Below are 18906 nucleotides of genomic sequence, written 5' to 3'. Positions count from 1 at the left end.
AGCCTGAGAAAATTTCTTGATTTACCAAAAATGAGGGAAACGGCCCCTAAAAGTCAAGAAATCAAATGAAAATCAATCCTCAGATTAAACGTATTAGAAAACCCTACTGTAGAAGTTTCAAGTTGCCATTTGCAAAAATACGGAATTTTTTATTTTTTACACAAAGACAGAGATTTTTTTCAGGGGTCATCGCACCAAACTTTTTCACGGAGGAGAGGATTCTCTTCACAATTTAAAAAAAATTTAAATTTAAATTTTTTTAAAAAATTTAAAAAAAATTTAAAAAGTAGTTAAAGGAAAATTTAAAAAAAAATTAGTATTTTCTAAAAATGAGAAAAAAATCAGAGATAATCTACAAATGAAAGTGCGATAATAAAAATATTTCACCCGGAACCATACACAAGAAATTTTCACCATGGAATTTTCAGCTAGATTGGAATTGTTTGGGGAACTTTCCTTGCGGGCGGGGGGGGGGGTGTAATATAAGTGGGAAGAACTTTCCATGAGGGGAAGCAATTTGCCACGAAGGGAGAGCCGGATATCCCGGCATTATTAAAGACGATCAGGAATTAAATGTAAAAAAACAAGTTTTTTTAATTGAAAGTAAGGAGTAACATCGAAACTTTAAACAAATAGAAATTATTATACACATGAGGGGGGCTGTTTCTTTTTTAATACCTTGCTCTTTGAGCCAAAGTTTGAATTTTTGTACTAATTCTTTAAGAACGACTCCTGAAAGACAATTAATCAGAACAATAAGAAGCTTTTTTGAAATACTAAAAAAATTTTAGCGTGAAGAACATGGTATTGCATGGCTAGACAGCAGTAGTCTAATAACCCTGGCAGAAATTAAAAAGATACATCAATGCAACAAATTAAAAAAATTGATTTTTCTTTTTTCAAGACTGAAGGCTCAAAATCTCCAGGTAAGAGTTTTTTTACTACTGTAATTCCAATATTGCCATTTTATTTCGATCCACAGTCCTTTTTTGGGAGTCTGAAGCTATTTTTAAAAGTTTCTGGAAGTTTAATTTCGTAGCAAACTTTTATTTTGGGACAAACCTATATAATAGTTCTCATGCTTGAACAACCTTTAAACAAGATCTTTCGAACTTAACAGGTTTTTTTCTAAATGGGTTTTAAAATTTTATTACTTTGGACCATGCACTGGGTTGCAACTACTTCTCCAAACATGATATGTTGTTATTGGTCGCTACTTAGTTATCGATTGTGGCCTTGACAGTTTGATATAAAGCATGAGCTATACCAGATTATCGACACTTCTTGACTACTAAGGTCCTTGCGTTTCCGTATTGTTACTGTAGCCTTGCTTGATATCTGGGTAACGTAATTACCAAACTAAAGTCAAACCTACTGGGCCACCAAATTACGTGAATGAGCTGTTAATCTTATCTTGCTACATTTCATAGTATTTGCAGATGATCATAACATGTTGGATAAAATCCCATCTGCCAATGAGTCAATGTAATCATAAATAGGAATTTGTTTCTCTGTCTGTCTTAAAAACAAGTGCCCAAAGAACTGAAGGTTGGACCTAATGCTTACGGTATAGATTAATGTTCAATTCTGAAGACAAAAAATCAATTCTCATCTTTAAGATACGTGCCACATATAACGACTGCGGAGTAGGTACCCTTCTTTATATATCAGAAAAATCCCTTAAAAGTGTATTAGTTATAATATAAGTTGGCCAGGCTTTGCCTTTTACCAACGCGGTAAAGGGCTTTGAATTTGATCGGCCCTCTATCGACATTTCCTTTTGAAAAAACTGTAACCCAAACCCAAAATCGCCAAAATAATGGATATAACTACAAAACACCGGGTCCTATTTTCATTTTGATTTATACAGAAGGTTACGGATAAAAGTGACTGCGTTTTCATTATAGTTTCAAGATGTGCATCAGTCTTAATCAGCTTAGGTTTTTAGATGTTGTTGTACCTTAAAAGAAATTCAAAACTTTCTTAAGAAGGCTTTTGCAATTTGAATTTTCAAATTAATGCTCGTTGTCCCATATATTCTAGCGACATATTTTGATTTGCTACATCTTGTTAATCATTAATTCAGACATTTTTGCAATGCGATTGGTTTAGCGCTTCCAATTCATTCATTTTGTTGGATAATTTCGAAAAAAAAGCTACTGCAGAGAGGTTTGAACTTCAATCTTTCACTTTTTGGAGGAGAGTAAATGCATCGTAGGATTTAACTTAAATCATGCATGTTACCCCTAGACTGCAGTAGCTGATAATCAACGATGCATCATTGAACAGATTATTATAATGAAGCCATAGAGAAATAGAAGAGTAAAACTAGGATAAATGTTTTTGCAAATATAACATAGCCATTTGTTTTATAAATGATGGTTCAGATGCAAATCTATAAAACCCTAACAGTCAAGAAAGTAAAAAGGAGAAGTTCTTTTTGAAAGAAAATTGACACAATTCTAGTTTCGCTTTTCATGAGCCGAAAGTTGCGAGCCTTAGAGGAAATTTGCCATCTTTAAAATACTATTAGAAAGATATTGTAAAGAAAAAAAAACATGAAGGCTATATATTATTAAATGCCTAAATGAAGGTCTTAAATTCTTTAACCTTAAATAATATGAAGTAAGGTCCGATATTTTCGTTTATGAAACACCAAAAATCGTAAGGTCAGAATTTTCAATCGTTTTAAAAAAAAAAACATTATTCGTTTTCCCGTAAGGAGTTTGTCGGCAAGGATTGGAGTCCAGTTATGGTAAATGTTTAGAAAATATATCATCATTGCTCGGCCCCGAATTTTTACCTAGATAAAAATATAGGGCGGTGAGTTCGAGCCTCGCTTATGGAAATGCTTCTAGCTATCAGTGTAATTATATATTATAAAGAAACGCCAGGACAAAAATAAAGGCTTTAAAAAAGTATTTCTTTGATAAGATGCGGGTAATCTTTCCGCCGGGATAGACAATTGTTCTCCTTGATTGTGTTCTTTTTGAAAAATCATCTAAAAACAGATTTTTCAAAAATATCCAACTCTAGCACAAAAAAGTAAGTAAATAAAATAGGAAGAGCATACTAAATTAGAAAACTTACCAAACTACTAATTTTCAGTTTTACACTAAGATCCGTAAAAGGAACTGTACTCTTCTTCATATATCTTTGACGAAACTGAAAAGAAATTCACGAACATTATTTATCTGAACATTTTTCACTTTTTAGAAAGTAAAAGCGAAAAAATTAAAAGCCTAATCTAAAAACTGAAAAGAAAAAAATTACAAAATTTATATTTAAAAAAAAACGTTCCAGACACTGCCGGAGGACAACACTTCAATTAAGAGCTAAAACAATTAATTTCTAGACTCAAAATAAATCTATTGAAGAACCAAAGATCAAAATTAACACTTTTGATGCCACCACATTTATTCGCGACTTCTATAGAAGAATCCTTAAAAACGACACCAGGTAGCAATCAACACTAAAAATATTTTTTAAACGTATCTTAAAACAGCCACACGAAAGTATTGAAAGCTTAAAAAATCCAAGCGGAGACGCAGTGGAGAAAGAGTGATTTCCCTGGTCAAGAAAATTCGCAATCGACTATCCCTGTTGTGATATTTTAATTCAGACCTTGTTCTATAGATTCGTGCCGTCCAAAATCAGAAGAACTTTGATTTTATATATATATAACGAGAAGAACGTCACATACGATCTGTTGTGCCTTTTATTGTCAAGAGTTATTATCCAATATTGATCAGTGAATTTGATTATTTAAATTGCAAAAAAGTATTAGCAGTGAGTTTGGCTTTAGCCATGACTATAATTACTGTTTTATTAGGAAACTATTCCGGTCGTTATGATTGACAAGCCTCTTACGACCTAAAAACTATTAAGCTACAGGATTGTGACTAGTAAATAAAACTGTCAGTAAAAACGACAAGTTTAACGTGTCTGAACAGTGTCCTAAAAAGGTGTCCTTTGACACGTAGTTCAATTCCTTCCACCTCATAGTTAGATTTATATCTTAAATGCAATTTGTTTGGGATTTAAAGATTAAGCACCGTCTAACAGTGCTAAAATCCCATAGAAACCTGTAGGTTAGGGTATTAAGCTGAAAATTTCATGTAGGTCTGAGGGGGATGTTGAACTTAAATAAATCAATAGACACTATGTGTGTAGAAATTTAGGTTTATCCGTAATTTCTCAGAAAGAACTAATGGCATATAGATAAATAGACATTTCAACAGAAGGAGCTTTAGGTCATGTTAAAAAAAAGTACACGAAATAATAGCACATGATAATAATACACATAACAAATATTTGGATAAAAGCACCCATATCAATAAATTTCCAAAAACCAGCTGGCTTAAAGAAATTTTCCTCCATCCCAGTAGCACAGAGCGTCACCTTCATTGCTAGCCCTGGAGGTTTCAAGTCATTTCGAAACATCCCTTTAGCCAAATCTGGATAGCTCGGCTTTTACTTTTGTGCCAAAATACTTAAGCAATTCAACAAACTAGAGCGAGTATAGATAATGAAAATTCACCGAGTAGAGTGTGTTAGCTACTGTTATAATAACATATTGCGACTTTATTAAGCATGCAATTGGAAGGCAAAAATTATAACACAATGTTAGACACAATACAGGGACACGAGAAGAAGTCGGGCTTTTACAAAAAGTATTTGAGTATTTGATCATGTAAAACTAAGAGGAATATAAGGAAAGTAGAGAGAACGTTAAATATGAATTGAGGTGGTGGTGAAGTGAAGGCCATGGATAGAATTGCTGAAGTTCTAGAAAATACAGCCAAACTGAATTAACAATAAAATATTGTATTGGAACGGTAGAAAATGAGAGACAATAGTCAAGCTGGGTTTCTCCCAGCTAAAAAAAAAGGAAACACTTTTGATGAGAAAAGAGTTGAAGAGAGATGGGCAGAACAGTTCGAGATTCTGCTAAACCGTGATATAGTTACAAGAAACAATAAAGATATGATTAAATAGTTTGTGAGACTTGTTTGTGACAAAAGAAGAATTATTCATTTTGCGAGGAAAATTAGACAGGATTATAGGGTTTAAAAATAATAAAGGTGAAGTTAAGAGATAAATTAGAGAAGATTATGAGTAATTTTTGAAATAAGGGAAGACAAAAGCGATTCTAGAAAAACTTTAATTAAACCTTTCTGTACAAAAGGGATAAAGAGCGAGAGTAGTTATTACAGAAGCATTAGCCTTCTTGTTGTAGGAAGAAAATTACGAATCATGAAGATACTTTTAGGCTTAGGGATAATGTAGATAGAGTTCTAAGAGAGAAAAAGCATGGTTTTAGGAAGGGCAGAGGATGGGTCGGCCAAGTTTGTATTCTTAGATAAATAATTGAGAACTGTAAGAGTTGATTGCCTTGTCAATTGAGTTGATTTGATTAACTCAATTTTATTAACTCATTTACACTATTTTGACAAACTGTTAAATCAATTGGAAGATAGTCTATGAATGATTATTGATTGTCAAATTCTAGTTTAGCTAGTGTTTGCTATCTTGGAAAAGAGTTAGGTTAGGAAAATGAAACTTTCAGTAATGAATCCAGGGCCAAAATTTGAAAGGGGAAGTTATAATGGCCTTTTTAAGAGTCAAGAGTGATTTGAGAGCAACCAGATCCCCCCCCCCACTCTATGGGAGATCTGAAAGAAGACATAATATAACGAGTTACGTCAGACAAGTCAATAAAGATTGATGTAATACATGGCAATCGCGGTATTTTTTCATTCCTTAAGATCAAGGTTGATGCAGGGGATAAAACCAAAAAGTTAAGAGCAATGAAGAGAACGCTAACAAAGCAACCAAGCGTCCTACCCGTCTTCAAATAGCCTGGTACTCCTTGTGACGTTGGACGGGGGGGGGGGGGTCACCAGATGTTTTGGCGGAACTAAGATGTTAAAAAGTACCTATACTTGAGCCATATTCTGGCATATTTTAATTTTAAAAATTTTGAGTAAAGAATCAATCTTTTAATTTGTTTTAATTTTGTATATGCCCCCAGAGCATATAAGCATATAAACCGATAGAATAAACAAGTATTTGATTAAGCCGATAGAAGAGTTATAGAAAAGTTAACATCCTTGTAAAGAATACCAGGTAAATACATTGAAGTGATTAGTCCTACGTCAGAGATATACTTCAATACGGTTGAGGCAGAAAAGAAGGTTCGTAGTAGGTTTTGTATTGAATCAGAAGTCAAGCAGAGTTGCTCTCTATACTCATTTACACAGGTCAATTTAATGGACTTTGTCATAACGGACACAGCGAAGGCCATTTTAGAGAATGAAATCAAATCGGTAAGTAAAAACCTCGGACTTACATTATGCTGATGATTTGACCGTTTTAGTAAAAATGTTAGCAAATGAATGATTTTTGGATATTTTGTTCGACCAGTGCGCAAGAATAGGCCCGAAAAATAGCAATAGTGAAACTAACTTGCATTAACTGGGAATAAGCTGGGGGGTTCGCCTCCAAACCCCGCACTTATTGCGTATTTCCTTACGTTTATCCAACCGCTGGTAGAATACGCTTTTCCCGTTTGGCATTTAAGCCTGACTTTGGACCAGAAGAACCACATGAAAAAGATTCAATACCGAGCACTTCTGATAGTTTCAAGATCTCCTAAAGTCCCTTATTGCTCCCTTTAAAACAATTTTCCCTTACAACTCTTTCGGAAAACCGTAATGAAATACGTTTTAATTTTAGTGTCGGTATGTTGGCTATTCCCAGCTTCGTGAAATACTCACTGGGCCAGTAAGCTGACTTTTACAGTGAATAAAATTTTGTATTAATTTAATGACATTTTATTTAATATTAATGTTATGATATCATCTGGTTATTTTACCTTAAGAATTGTTTGGATTACTGAGTCCAAACATCGTTCTAATTTTATTTTAACTTTACATTATATTGAAGACTTAAGTTCATGAAATTTACAGATTCAAATTTTTTCATAGTATTATTTGGATAGATGTATACATAAATCAATCATCAATTATTATCAAAGTAAGTAAAGGCTTTTATGTCAAACTATTACTTCTACTGCAGCTACCCAGAGCTCACTGTGATACCGGACAGCAAGCAACGAGTCCAGGTGCACACACTTTTCTTCCATCCCAATCTATTCATAACTTCCCTCTTTACCCCCTTTTTACCTCTTCCGTTTGTGTATAGAAAGAGAGAGAAAAGTTTTGCTTTTGGTTTATTGTCACGTAATATAGCTTTTTGAATCCGAATAGGAAGTGCAAATTTTGATCAAAGAAATGATGGTAAAAAATAACAGAAACTACAAGACGGAAATAAAAATCAAAAAGGGTATAATATAATAATAATTATAATCACGGAATAAAAAAACATATTGTAAAAATAAATATAATAATGACATTTATACAAAAAAAAATTTACCTTTAAATTAGCATTAATTGTATTTGTATTAATGTATTTATTTTATCTCAGAACCGGCTTTTTTTCTGAAAATTGGTACAATTAAATAATCTAGGCCAGAAAAAACGATTGAAATAAATTCCGACATTGGCATAATTCGTTACTCCTTTCCAGCGCCCTTAACATACCTTCTTAAGTCATTTTCAAAGTAAAATTACGAGGCAAAAACACCAGATAATCTGTTAAAATTAAGTTTTGATTATATTAACGTTATTTCTATAGTTTCTTAGACACACCAGAATGTCAGTCAGGTGTCAGATTTTGTACTCATTCGAATATTTGTTAAAATCAATAAAATCAAAGCAAATAAGGCAGACAATCGGACAAAATATTTGAACATCAGTATTGTTACATGACATTATGTACTTCTTAAAATTAAAAAATAATCCATCTTAACTGGATACAAGTCAAATATTGTTCACTAATGTACCATTTGAACCTAATCATTTAGGTTAAACATAAATCCAATAATTATTTTGTGCATCATTTATTTTTCACGTTGTGCCTCTTTCAAATTATGCTATTATGATTTTACGAATGACAAGCATGGTCAACTTTAGCTAATTAGTTTTCATTATTTATACAAATACAATACACCCTTGAGTATAATTTTTCGGTTGATTGATTGGGTATCCATTTGTTATGTCTAGAAGGTTTTTGGGTTGGTATCCATTTGTTATGTCTAGAAGTTTTTTCCAGTCACTAGACCAATACTTTGCTTTAGATTTTAAATTTTAAAGATGAAAAACATCGTTATCGAATTTAACTAATTTCTTTTGTTTTTATTTATATAAGTAAGTATTTATATAATTCAATTATTCAACATCGAAATTTGAGCTATTTTAAGGAATGTATTTGAGTTAGTTTGTCATTTCCTCCGCCAATTTTCACTTGGCTCTAGCATAAGCTTCTTATCATTGTCACTACAAGTGTTGAGGGCAGCTTTCATTTCAAATTTACCTTTCCTGACTTGAATAACTGTTTTCGTGGATTTTTTCTCATTTCTGAATAATCGATCATATTTCCAGAGTTTATTTTGTTTGACACTGTTTGATCTGAAAGACCTAAAAAGAACCCCTCTAAACACAGATTGAAGGTATAAAATTCATATTTCTTCAAGGAAGATATTAAGCAATAAAACACTTCAAAAATAATCCTTTATTAAAAATTTACTTAGGATGTAGAAGACATGAAAATATATTAGTTAGATTTTAGGGGGGGGGGGCCACGAACAAAATAAAGTTCATTTCATTTTTATTAATTAATAAATAATTTTTATGAGTCGGGACAAAATAAACATGGGGGGACGTCAAACCCCCTAGCCCCCATTAGACGGCCTTGATTAGATTATTAAAACTTTTTGTTTTAATAACACCCCTTGTGTTTCGAATTCTTTCTAGATTGAACTTCAAAAGTTCATCAGAACCTTGCCATATTCTCCTATAACAAAACATGACATTTTTTTCTTTTTTTTCTTCTCTCGTTTTTTTTTTATTTTTTATTTTTAAATTTACTTCTTCTTTTTTTTAATTTTTTCTTTATTATGCATGAAATGTTGCACATTTATATTATTATTACTTAAACGTGTAATATTTGTTATATGTCTAAATCCCACTCCCCCTAGCCAGGACAACTAATTATCGCTTGAAAAAAACACAATAGCATTGTTTCTTGAATCATTTAGGAAAAATCTTATAGCAAAAAACAAAAAGTTAACTCTTTAAATTATTTCAAAATGTATTTACTTATTCAAATTTGCAGATTGTAATGCGCTTTTGGAAATTTGGAAATTTGCGATCGCTTCAAAAGTGATCACAACAGCGCGCACTTGCATAGGGTTGCTTCAGTTTTCATGCCAGTGACTTTCCTCTTTTCTACAGTGACATTATCTGCAAATAGGAATAGCAAGTGCTAAAAGAGGTTCTTGATAGTGGAAGCAAAGAAAAGAGCATAATAATCCATTTACCGCCTCCTGTAATTACTTATGGCTTGCATACAATTGTGCAAAGTTCTTGAGTTTTAGATTCTAAACACTAAACAGTTTTAAACATTTCAAGGCTCTGAATAACTAAACCAAGACAGTGTACAAACATATCACTAGATGTGTACTTGAACTAAATAGTACGGTTCAGACCATTCAATAACCGGCTCATATTTATCCAGGAAGGGTCCATATTTTGGTGGGAGAATTTTAAAGCAACAAAAACAAGGATTTATTCGAGAATTAAGCCAAATAATAAACAAATTTTACTTTACGAATTTCTCTGCTTTAATCTTCTTACTACAAAAAACTAACGTCACAAAAAAAAATTCACTTGAGATTTTAAATTTGACCTTTGAGGTTTGGGCCCTTAGGTGATCTAAGTCTCTCTCTCGTCAGATCAGCAGCTTAATGACGAAAAAAAGAAAAAAAAAGAAGTTAATTTTCAAGATTTTCTCGTGTTTTCTCAATATAATACTTTCCACGAGAATTTCGATACTTTAACTTTTTACAGGCTGAAAGGCTCTTTGGAGCAATAAATTCAAAGTCATTTTGTGGAGACTGTTCTGTTTTTGGAATCACAAACAAGACCTGAGAAATTTTTGTGTTGAGATTAAAAGTGTTAGCAAAAAGTGTTCAAGTGTACATTTTCAATATTTTTCAAGTTAGAGAAAATTATCTCTCCCCCTCCCCCCAAGATCATAAGTATCACTCATTACGGGGCGGAGGGGTAAAAGACACCAACGAAGGAGCCCAAGTTGTGTAGGGATACTCTCCCCAACACTAATTGCGTATCCATCTCTGTTCAAGATTGTAAACCATAGTATGTTTACATTAACTACATAAGTTAGAATCACCCTTGACCCCGGACGGCAGGTTTTTGTAGGACCCCGATCAAGAGCACACAAAATTCCGGTTCTAAATCATGTCAATGCAAGAACTGAGCGTTACAGCAAGAGCTTTGTGCCAGCGTTTGTTGACATCCTAAATAAATGAAAATTTTACGTTTGTCCTTCCATTTGTCAGTTTGTTTTTAGCGTTCTTAAATGACAGACTAGTCGGGATCATCAATGTATGTTTTTATATTGTACCTGACGAAGAGCAGCATGTTTTTATAATGTTTAATGTTATATGTTGATGTACCTGAACACAATACTGATGTGCCGACAATGTTTATGATGGACCAACAATGTCAATTTTTTATTTGGTTTTTTAACTGACAGAGAACGACAAATTCGGCAGTTTGATGTTGTGAAAGTTCGTTTGTTAATAAAGTAACACTCATTCATTCATTTATAATGAAAATTTTGATGCGTTTTTAAAGTCCTTTTGTCCATTTAAAAAATCTGGAGCAGAAAGAATAAACGTTACGTAAGAGATTTCTTAGGAAATATATAAAGTAACCCTCTACAGCAGCTGCAGCTATTTTCAAAGCGTATCTGAACCAAGTAACGAAGAAATACGAAAACAAATTATCTCTGTGCAAAGTTTAGCATTTTTGAATTCTGGCGTTTAAAAATTTACTTACTCTAAACTAAGTGTTAAGTAAAATCTTTAAATCATGCCACTTAGCAAGACACAGAAGATCTATTGGGCTATGCAATTAAATTTTGACTTCCAAAGAAAGAAAACATTATTTTTAATCTTCTTCCTCTAAGTTCAAAACTGATATCAAAAGAATTATAAATTTTTAAGATGTGAGTCTCAGCGTCGGTTGAAAGTCTCAAAGATAAGAGTCCATTAGCAAAATCTCCAAGGGGACTCGCCAGTATATAGAGTATTGAGAATCTATCGTTTGCCTATAGAGTTTGATTAAAGATTATGCAATTTTACGTCCTCTGTATCGGCAAGGTTTCAATCAGAGTTCAGCACTACAAGCAACTCCTAAAGCAGCCACACAGCTCAAATAATATTCCCTTTAAGATAATTTCAAGTGTTTTCAAACTAGGCATGCTAGAAGCTTTTTAGAAAGTACCCTCGCCGGAAATTTAGGAAGAAAATTTCGCTCCGTTTCAGCATACAAAATTTATTTCTAACGATGCATGTTTCATTAAAACTCAACATTTCTATCTCTTGAACCAAAAAAAAGGATAAATGTAATGGGTTTTTTAAGATTTTTGGTATAGGTTGCGACTATTAGTTTTCTGGTGTTTACTCATATTTCCAATCCAAACTCTATAAGTTATGGCAACAGTTTTTTCAATGATTTCACATAATTAACATATTATTAAATTTTTTTGTCTATCAAAGACCATAAACAACCCACGAAATTGTTTGCGAGTGGGGAAAGAAGCAACAATAGCGAATAGCAACGAGCTTCCCCTCCAAAATCGTAATTTTTCAAATTTCTAGAAAATTTATTTGCAAATCAGCAAATGAAATTTGTTTTTACGTATTTACCCCAAAATAACACTGAGACAAAAGATCCTTTGTACGTGACTGACAGAGGAAAATATAATCATCGTAAAAGAGAATATGGTAACATGATAGTGTAAAACCTCCTTTGCTTTGTTACGTAATTTCTGACACTACAAAATAATTATAATGTATATAATTTTAATGTAAATAATAATTATAATATAAACAGTTTTAAAATAGATTTTACAATTCAAATACAAACCGTCAAAACTCATGAAAACTTGGATTTCGAAAGAATCTACAATTGACCCTTACCTGATATAGTAAGCTTTTAAATCTTGTTCTCTGTTAGCCATCTAGCATGGATGTAAAAAATTCAAACAAGTCAGATTGCTTACAGCCATAGTAATCAACCAACAACAAGGACCTATTAACTAAAACTCACGATCGGCGAAAAAGTATTTGTAGGCAAATTCCATACTGTTATGTATAAACGAGTTTAGCCCGCTTTTTCGCGAAATGGAGTTATGATTGCCATCTAGAATCTTTTTTTCTGCGTCAATCAATTCGTCTATTTCAGTCCATTAGTGTCGAAGCTAGATATTTTGCATTTTTATCTAGTCCCATTTTAGCCATTTGTAATTAAGCAGAAACACGTTCAGTCCGCTTAAACTGACTTCTCCAAACTAAGGACGTTTATACGTTTTTGCGATTTAAACAATCTGGGACTGAGTTTCACCAGAATCATCGGTGTTGCAGTGAAAATATGGACATTAGTCAAATATTTGATCAATTTTGTGAGCTAGGTATCAAGCAGATTATAAGTTTTTCAGCAAGCTGTCTTCCTAAAGAAACGATACAGTTTAGCAAACAGCTACCCTACAAGATAGTGATGGTAACCCGGGTTTGATCCGGTGGTAAAAACCTAAAGATATACACGCCACCTAAACGGAACCTAAGAGGAGAGAACCCCTAAAAAAGTTCAATAATTTTAAATATTATTTGCCACATGACCAAGGTAAAAACCAAAATGTTTGCAAGAAGTATTTTATGACGACAACTTTTCCGAATCGAGAAGGCAAAGAAAATATCTGATATTATTGTCAGAATCCCATGACATTGGGCTGTGTTGCGCGGTGTGTAAGGAGTAAAACACAAATGGTTGCACATGAGTTGAATATAGAACTACCTGACTGGGGAGAATTTTTAAACAGGTGTGCACCAAACAAAGTTTTAATACAGAAAGCGTAGTTTTCACTGTGTTTTGTGGTAAACCAAAAGTCTAAAAATTTAAACGTGGTGCACATTATACTAAAATAAAGAACTGAATTCGTCATCCACAGCATTCATACAATTATGCTTGTATAATAAACAGTTAATATCGTTAGGTATTTGACTGAAAATGAGCATCACGTTCAAATTCTAAGAAAATTTATACAAGTTTGAGCAAAAGATTTCACAAAATTCCAAATATTCAGGAAAATTTTGAGTATGTATATCAAAATTGTTCTTAAGAATAGAAAAAATTAGTTTCCCCTTTTTAGTTCATTTGTTCAACGTTTTTTTATGAAGTAATTTCGTAACTAGACTGACATTGGATTCTGTATGAAAAACATTTTCATACAGAATCCAATAGGGTAGTGAGCTAGAGGAAAAGAATAAACACAATAATAAAAGTGCTGAGACCCAGATATCCAAATGGGAAATCATTCCGTCAGTCAAAATATGACGATATTATTTCACCGTTGCCACAACTTGATTAACAGTATCATTCGTTTTAGAAGAGCCACATGTACGACACTTCATCAGTAGACTTCCTAATTGAAGAATCAGAGCCTTTCCTGTTCCTATACTTTCTGGCTTTTTCTTATAATTTATACTCGGTACTGATTTCTTACTTTTGCCATTTTTACTTTTATTGTGGGCTAAACACCTTTGTGCGATCTATTTTTCCTATTTCTGGTAAATATTTTGCTTAGAGGTGTTCCCTCCATTTCCTAGAAAGCTACAAGCAATCGACTAAATACAACTTCGTCGGCAGAAAAGCACCATCGTCACGTCTTAGCAAGAAATAATTGTTTCGAAAAGACCTTTAACCATAATTCAATTTGTCGGAATTCTTAAACTTTATTTTCTCTCCTGTAAAATTTGAAAAAGTGGACTGAGTGCGTTTATGTCTAACGGTAAGGAATTTAGACAAAATATAAATTTAACGAAATCCAGTTCTAAAAATTCAAAAAAAATAGAAAACGACAACTAAATTGGACACTTTTGGGTTTCTTTTATGTATAAGCATGAAAAGGTTTAAATTCTCACCAAGTGTCTTATTTTTGCATTCTGCTAGAATTTGATTCTTCGGTTCTCTCATTGGAGGTAAAACTTTAATGCTTCCATCAAGAATTTCTACTTCATCTTCAATAAATTCTTCTTCGGCGTTAATCTGAATGTCAATCATGTTGGAAAATCTTCAACTACAAATAGAAAACATTACCCAAACAGACAAATTAATAGTTTACCCGGCTTATAATTCAAGGAGAGAATATTTCAGTCATAATGATCCAAAGAAATTTACCGGGATAATTTTCAGTGGGGATAGAATTGTCCGGAGGAATTTCCCCTTGGGGATTTTACACGGGAGGAAGTATCCGTGGAAAAATTTTTTGCCTAACTGTCCATTTCCATTTTTTTTTTTTTCACTATATAAAAATAAATTATTTTCCTTTCATGTATTCAATATCAAATTCACACATGAACGGAAACGTATGTCGTCATACTTTGTACAATTGAAAAATAGAATCCCGACCAAAGGTTCCAAAATGTCCATGAAAGGAGCATCCGATGTAGTTATAGAACGCTGCACGCATTTCCGCGTAGGAAAGGATAAGGAATTTATGACGGAAGTCATCAAGGAATAAATTTTGGAACTAGTTAATCCCTATGGTTCTACAGAGGCCATACAAATTCATGCAAAAATGTAGTGCTATTGCCCACAAAATGAGCGAAATAACAGATCACAACATACTAATGATGGAAAATCTTAAATACTTGATTCCAACTGTCAACACTTTAATGCTGCTGCTTTGACAGGTTAAACAGTTTCTAGGTGACAATGGCCAAATAAGAAAAAATACGCAATTCAAATGAAAATTGTGGTCCATGCTTCTAGAAAGCAAACAAGATATTGTAATGATAGTAGGACACGAATTTTTCAACGATAGAGCAATTTTTGGTCTTTTACAAACAAAAAATATGACAACTAAACTATATTTGAAAATCTGTCTGACATTATTCATAATCTGTGTGATTTGCCAAATTCAAACAACAACAAAAAAATTCCAAGCTGCATAGCCTAAAAACTAAAGCCAGAAACAGTAAAAGATTTAATATAGTCCAAGCAGTACATCTGCCAAGCAACCAGCTATTCATATTCTTGAAATGTACCCATAAAACTAGTCTATTCACACAGTGATCAGAAGGAAATTTTCGAAAACAGGAACCATTTTACAAATGGTAAGTCAATAAGGGAGGCGTTTTATTTCTTTACAAGGATGTAAATTAAAAGAGTTGAGGAGACGGGTTTAGATGAAGCCCGCATAAAAGTTTATGCCCACACAAATACGCTCAAACAAAAAATTGTTTTTTTCTTGTGATTATAATTAAAATTAATGAAAATATTTTGTGTTATTGCTCACAAATGAGCAAACTAATAGACCTCAACAGACCAATGTTGGAAAATCTTAAATACTTGAGTCCAACTGTCGACTTAAAAAATTCCATAACTTAAAAAATACTTCTTATTCTAATTAAATGACTTTTCAGTTCCTGGAGTTGTTCTTAAGGAATATGATAATAAGCTAAACTTTAGTTTAAAGAGCAAAGCATTGAGGATTGGGACAACTCTTCTTATATACAGAACATTTCAGTTCCTGTTAAGTTTTTATTTTGCACTTTACTTTCAGCTCTAAGAAAAAACTTGTTTTTTATCTATTTTAATATTGTTTTTGAATTGATGAAGGGAAATCCAGCTCCTCTCCATGAAAAGTTCCCCTCACTTACAAAACATTCCTAAGATTTAAGTGCCAAAATACTTCCCAGACAATTCCATTACTGATGAAAATCTCCCAGGAAATGTTTTGTGGATAAATCCATCAGAAAAATGATCTTTTACATATTCTTATTTGAACAAGACTAATTTCTGATGGCTTTTCAAATCATGTTGTAAATCCATCCTGGACTCCTAGGGTCAGAGGAATTCCTGGGAATCCTTCTGCCTTCACTAAAAAATTGCTCCAGCAGAAAATTCCCCATTGATAATTTTTTCTTAATTTAGTTTCTAGCCATTTTCAACTCATGCGAGGAAACACCTTTCCCGTGGAAATTTTCCCTGAAAACTTTCATCTTCACGAAAAATTATTCACATAGAAAATCTCCCCCCCTCATAAATCCCCCCTAAAAAAAAATCCGACTATTTCCCAATCACACCCTCCCCCTAACAGAAAAAGCCTTAAGACTATTTTACCCCTAGCAAAAACTTCCCCTGAAACACTTGCACATATTAAACTTAGTCAAATAAGACAAATAAGAAGTATTTTGGATAGTAATTCTGACAAATTCTCTCAGCCTAAAATTTCCCATACAAAGTAGGGGTGTTATTTGCTATGGGGCAGGGGGGCAACTTTTACCTTTATGGTACTATATGGCTCATTTTTCACTTTATTAAAATGTAACAAAAATGGAGAAGGAAATCTTATAAATCAGTTGGAAACCTAATTTATTGTTTTTAGCGGAGTAATTTGCATTTTTCAATGAAAATATTCAAAAAGTATTTTCAATTTCTAGATGGGGTACCCATACCCCAAAAGGGCTGCCTGTGGTTACGCTAAATTTTTCTGCCCCTACACTTACACTACCCTACACTTATCTACACTTAAAAAAAAATTTTCCTTTGCAGAATACATTTTTTAAAACTATTTTCATTGAAAAGCAAAAAGATTGCCCTTCTTCCATTGATTATTGATAAATATAGTACTGCCATTCCCTTTTTTATAGCAAGTAAATTTCATTCAATTCTCATCTTAGAAGACTTGTCTTGAACTAATTACAGATCAGATACATACATTTTATTTTGTATGTAGAATGAACACAGCCAGCCACCAGCTCTATGGTGTGGTAAAAGCCAGCCCCATACTTGATTTATCCCAGTGGTAGGAATTTGACATCATAAATTAAAATGCAGTCTCTGTTTGGACAAGCAATTGAAGAGGAAACAATATGTTTCATGTTGGTGATTTATAGAATAAATATCAAGCAATAAAACTTACATTTTAGAATCAGTAGACAATCAGCTTTCTCTTAATATTTGAAAAAAAAAACAGAAATATTGGAAGGACGTTTATATCAAAACAGGATAATTGGTATTTCTGAAAGAGGTTCTTTGAGGTAACTCAATAAAGTAACAATTTCAAGTACTTAATCTTGAATAATTTTTGCAATTAATTTAAAAAACTTTTCCACAAAATAAGTTTTTTTAAAGAAGAGTAAAGAACTCCATTAAACGAAAAACTAGCAAAAATAAAATCAAATAATCTACCAAGCGTGAAACTACCACAAATCAGCGTCTATAAATAAATGAAACCCAAAACGAACAGAAATAACAATAATTAACCGAGTCTAACTCAAAACAAGCAGAAATTAACATAAGTTGGGCGCAAAACCCCTGTGCCTTTTCAAGGCCAGAACAAAATTTGTACTTTACTGAAAAATATAAATGTTTTTACTTTTATAACTTTAATAAATCAAATAATATAAACATTTTGATTACTAAATATCAGTAGATGTATATTAAACTGACAATGCACATTCATTTGTATTTTTTCAGTCAAGTGCAAATTTTGTTCTGGCCTTGGGAAAGCATAGGGGGTTTCGCGCCCAACTTGTGTAAATTTCTGCTTGTTTTGAGTTTGACTCGGTTAATTATTGTAATTTCTGTTCGTTTTGGGTTTCATTTATTTATCGATGCAGATTTATGGTAGCTTTACACTTGGTAGATTATTTGATTTTATTTTTGCTAATTTTTGTTTAATGGAGTTCTTTACTTTTCTTTGAAAAACTTATTTTGTGGAAAAAGTTTTTTAAATTAATTTCTGTTTGTTTTATATTGAATTAGTCTTTTCAGGGAAAAAGAAAATAATACTTTAAATATTTTCCTTTTTTAAGACTTTATAGTTTGGCCTGCAAAATTTTGATTGGGTGTGTTTTGGAAAATGATGGGCGTGAGAGGGGCGTTAATGGCTATCCAATCACTTTAAACTATTAAAAAAGTTACTAGCCCTTTCAATTTCCAATTGAATGAGCCCTTCTGCAATTTCTACGACAACGCTTTCAATAAAAACTTTATATGCCCCAGGGCATAACTTACATCCCGTGCCCTGAGGGCTGTGGGGGGAGGGGTTGTCATCCTTAAAGACCTAATTTCCAAAACTTTAGACTACGTTGAGTAAAATTACTATCTAAAAATTTGGATTGAATGTGTTTGGGGAAAAGGTCGGCGTGAGAGGGGAGCTAGTTGCCCTCCAATGACTTTCGACTATTAAAAGGGTAGTAGCCCTTCGAATTTCCAATCGAACGAGCCTGTTTTGAAGCTTTATAAGAAAACGCCTTCTATAAAAAACCCTATATGCCCCCAGGGCATAACTTAAAACCCTTACCCTGAGGGTTGTGGGGGAGTAACACATTTTCTATCTGGAAATCAACTAGGCTGAACAAAATGGCTATCTCGAAATTTAAATTGGATCTGTTCGGGGAACGATGGGCGTGGGGGAGGACTAGTTGCCCTCCAATCACTTTCGACTATCAAAAATTGCCCTAGAACTCTCGATTTCCAATCGAATGAGCCCCTTTTGAAGTCTCTAAAACACCCCCGTCCTTATGAAGTGCCCTGCTCCAAAGAAAAAAAATAATAAAGGGAACATTGTGCCAACACTGTTCTTATATGCCCTCAGGGCATAACTTAAAACCCTTGCCCCAAGGGTTATGGGGCAACCCATAACCTTTAACCCTGTACTAACCCTGTAATAACTATAACCCTGATT

General features: G+C 32.9%; 1 long non-coding RNA gene across 2 annotated transcripts in view; it reads right to left on the bottom strand.

The window, feature by feature from the left end:
- Positions 1-3084: 3084 nt before the first annotated feature.
- The window catches only part of LOC148942994 (uncharacterized), a 151252-nt gene continuing 135430 nt past the window's right edge, over positions 3085-18906 (bottom strand). Inside the window, exons 2-4 of one of the 2 annotated variants that reach the window (XR_016143062.1) lie at positions 14132-14286; positions 9305-9365; positions 3096-3165 (exon numbers count right to left, since the gene is read on the bottom strand). This is a non-coding gene — a long non-coding RNA (uncharacterized LOC148942994). Of the gene's footprint in view, positions 3166-9304; positions 9366-14131; positions 14287-18906 lie in introns of both variants that reach the window. The other variant, XR_016143063.1, reaches the window with a different exon arrangement.

This window comes from Artemia sp. Qi Xiang Cuo, chromosome 16, assembly GCF_049724085.1.
Source record: "Artemia sp. Qi Xiang Cuo chromosome 16, ASM4972408v1, whole genome shotgun sequence".
Taxonomy (NCBI): domain Eukaryota; kingdom Metazoa; phylum Arthropoda; class Branchiopoda; order Anostraca; family Artemiidae; genus Artemia; species Artemia sp. Qi Xiang Cuo.
The sequence above is the reverse complement of the archived record's forward strand: the minus strand, read 5'-3'. Positions and strand labels throughout refer to the sequence as shown.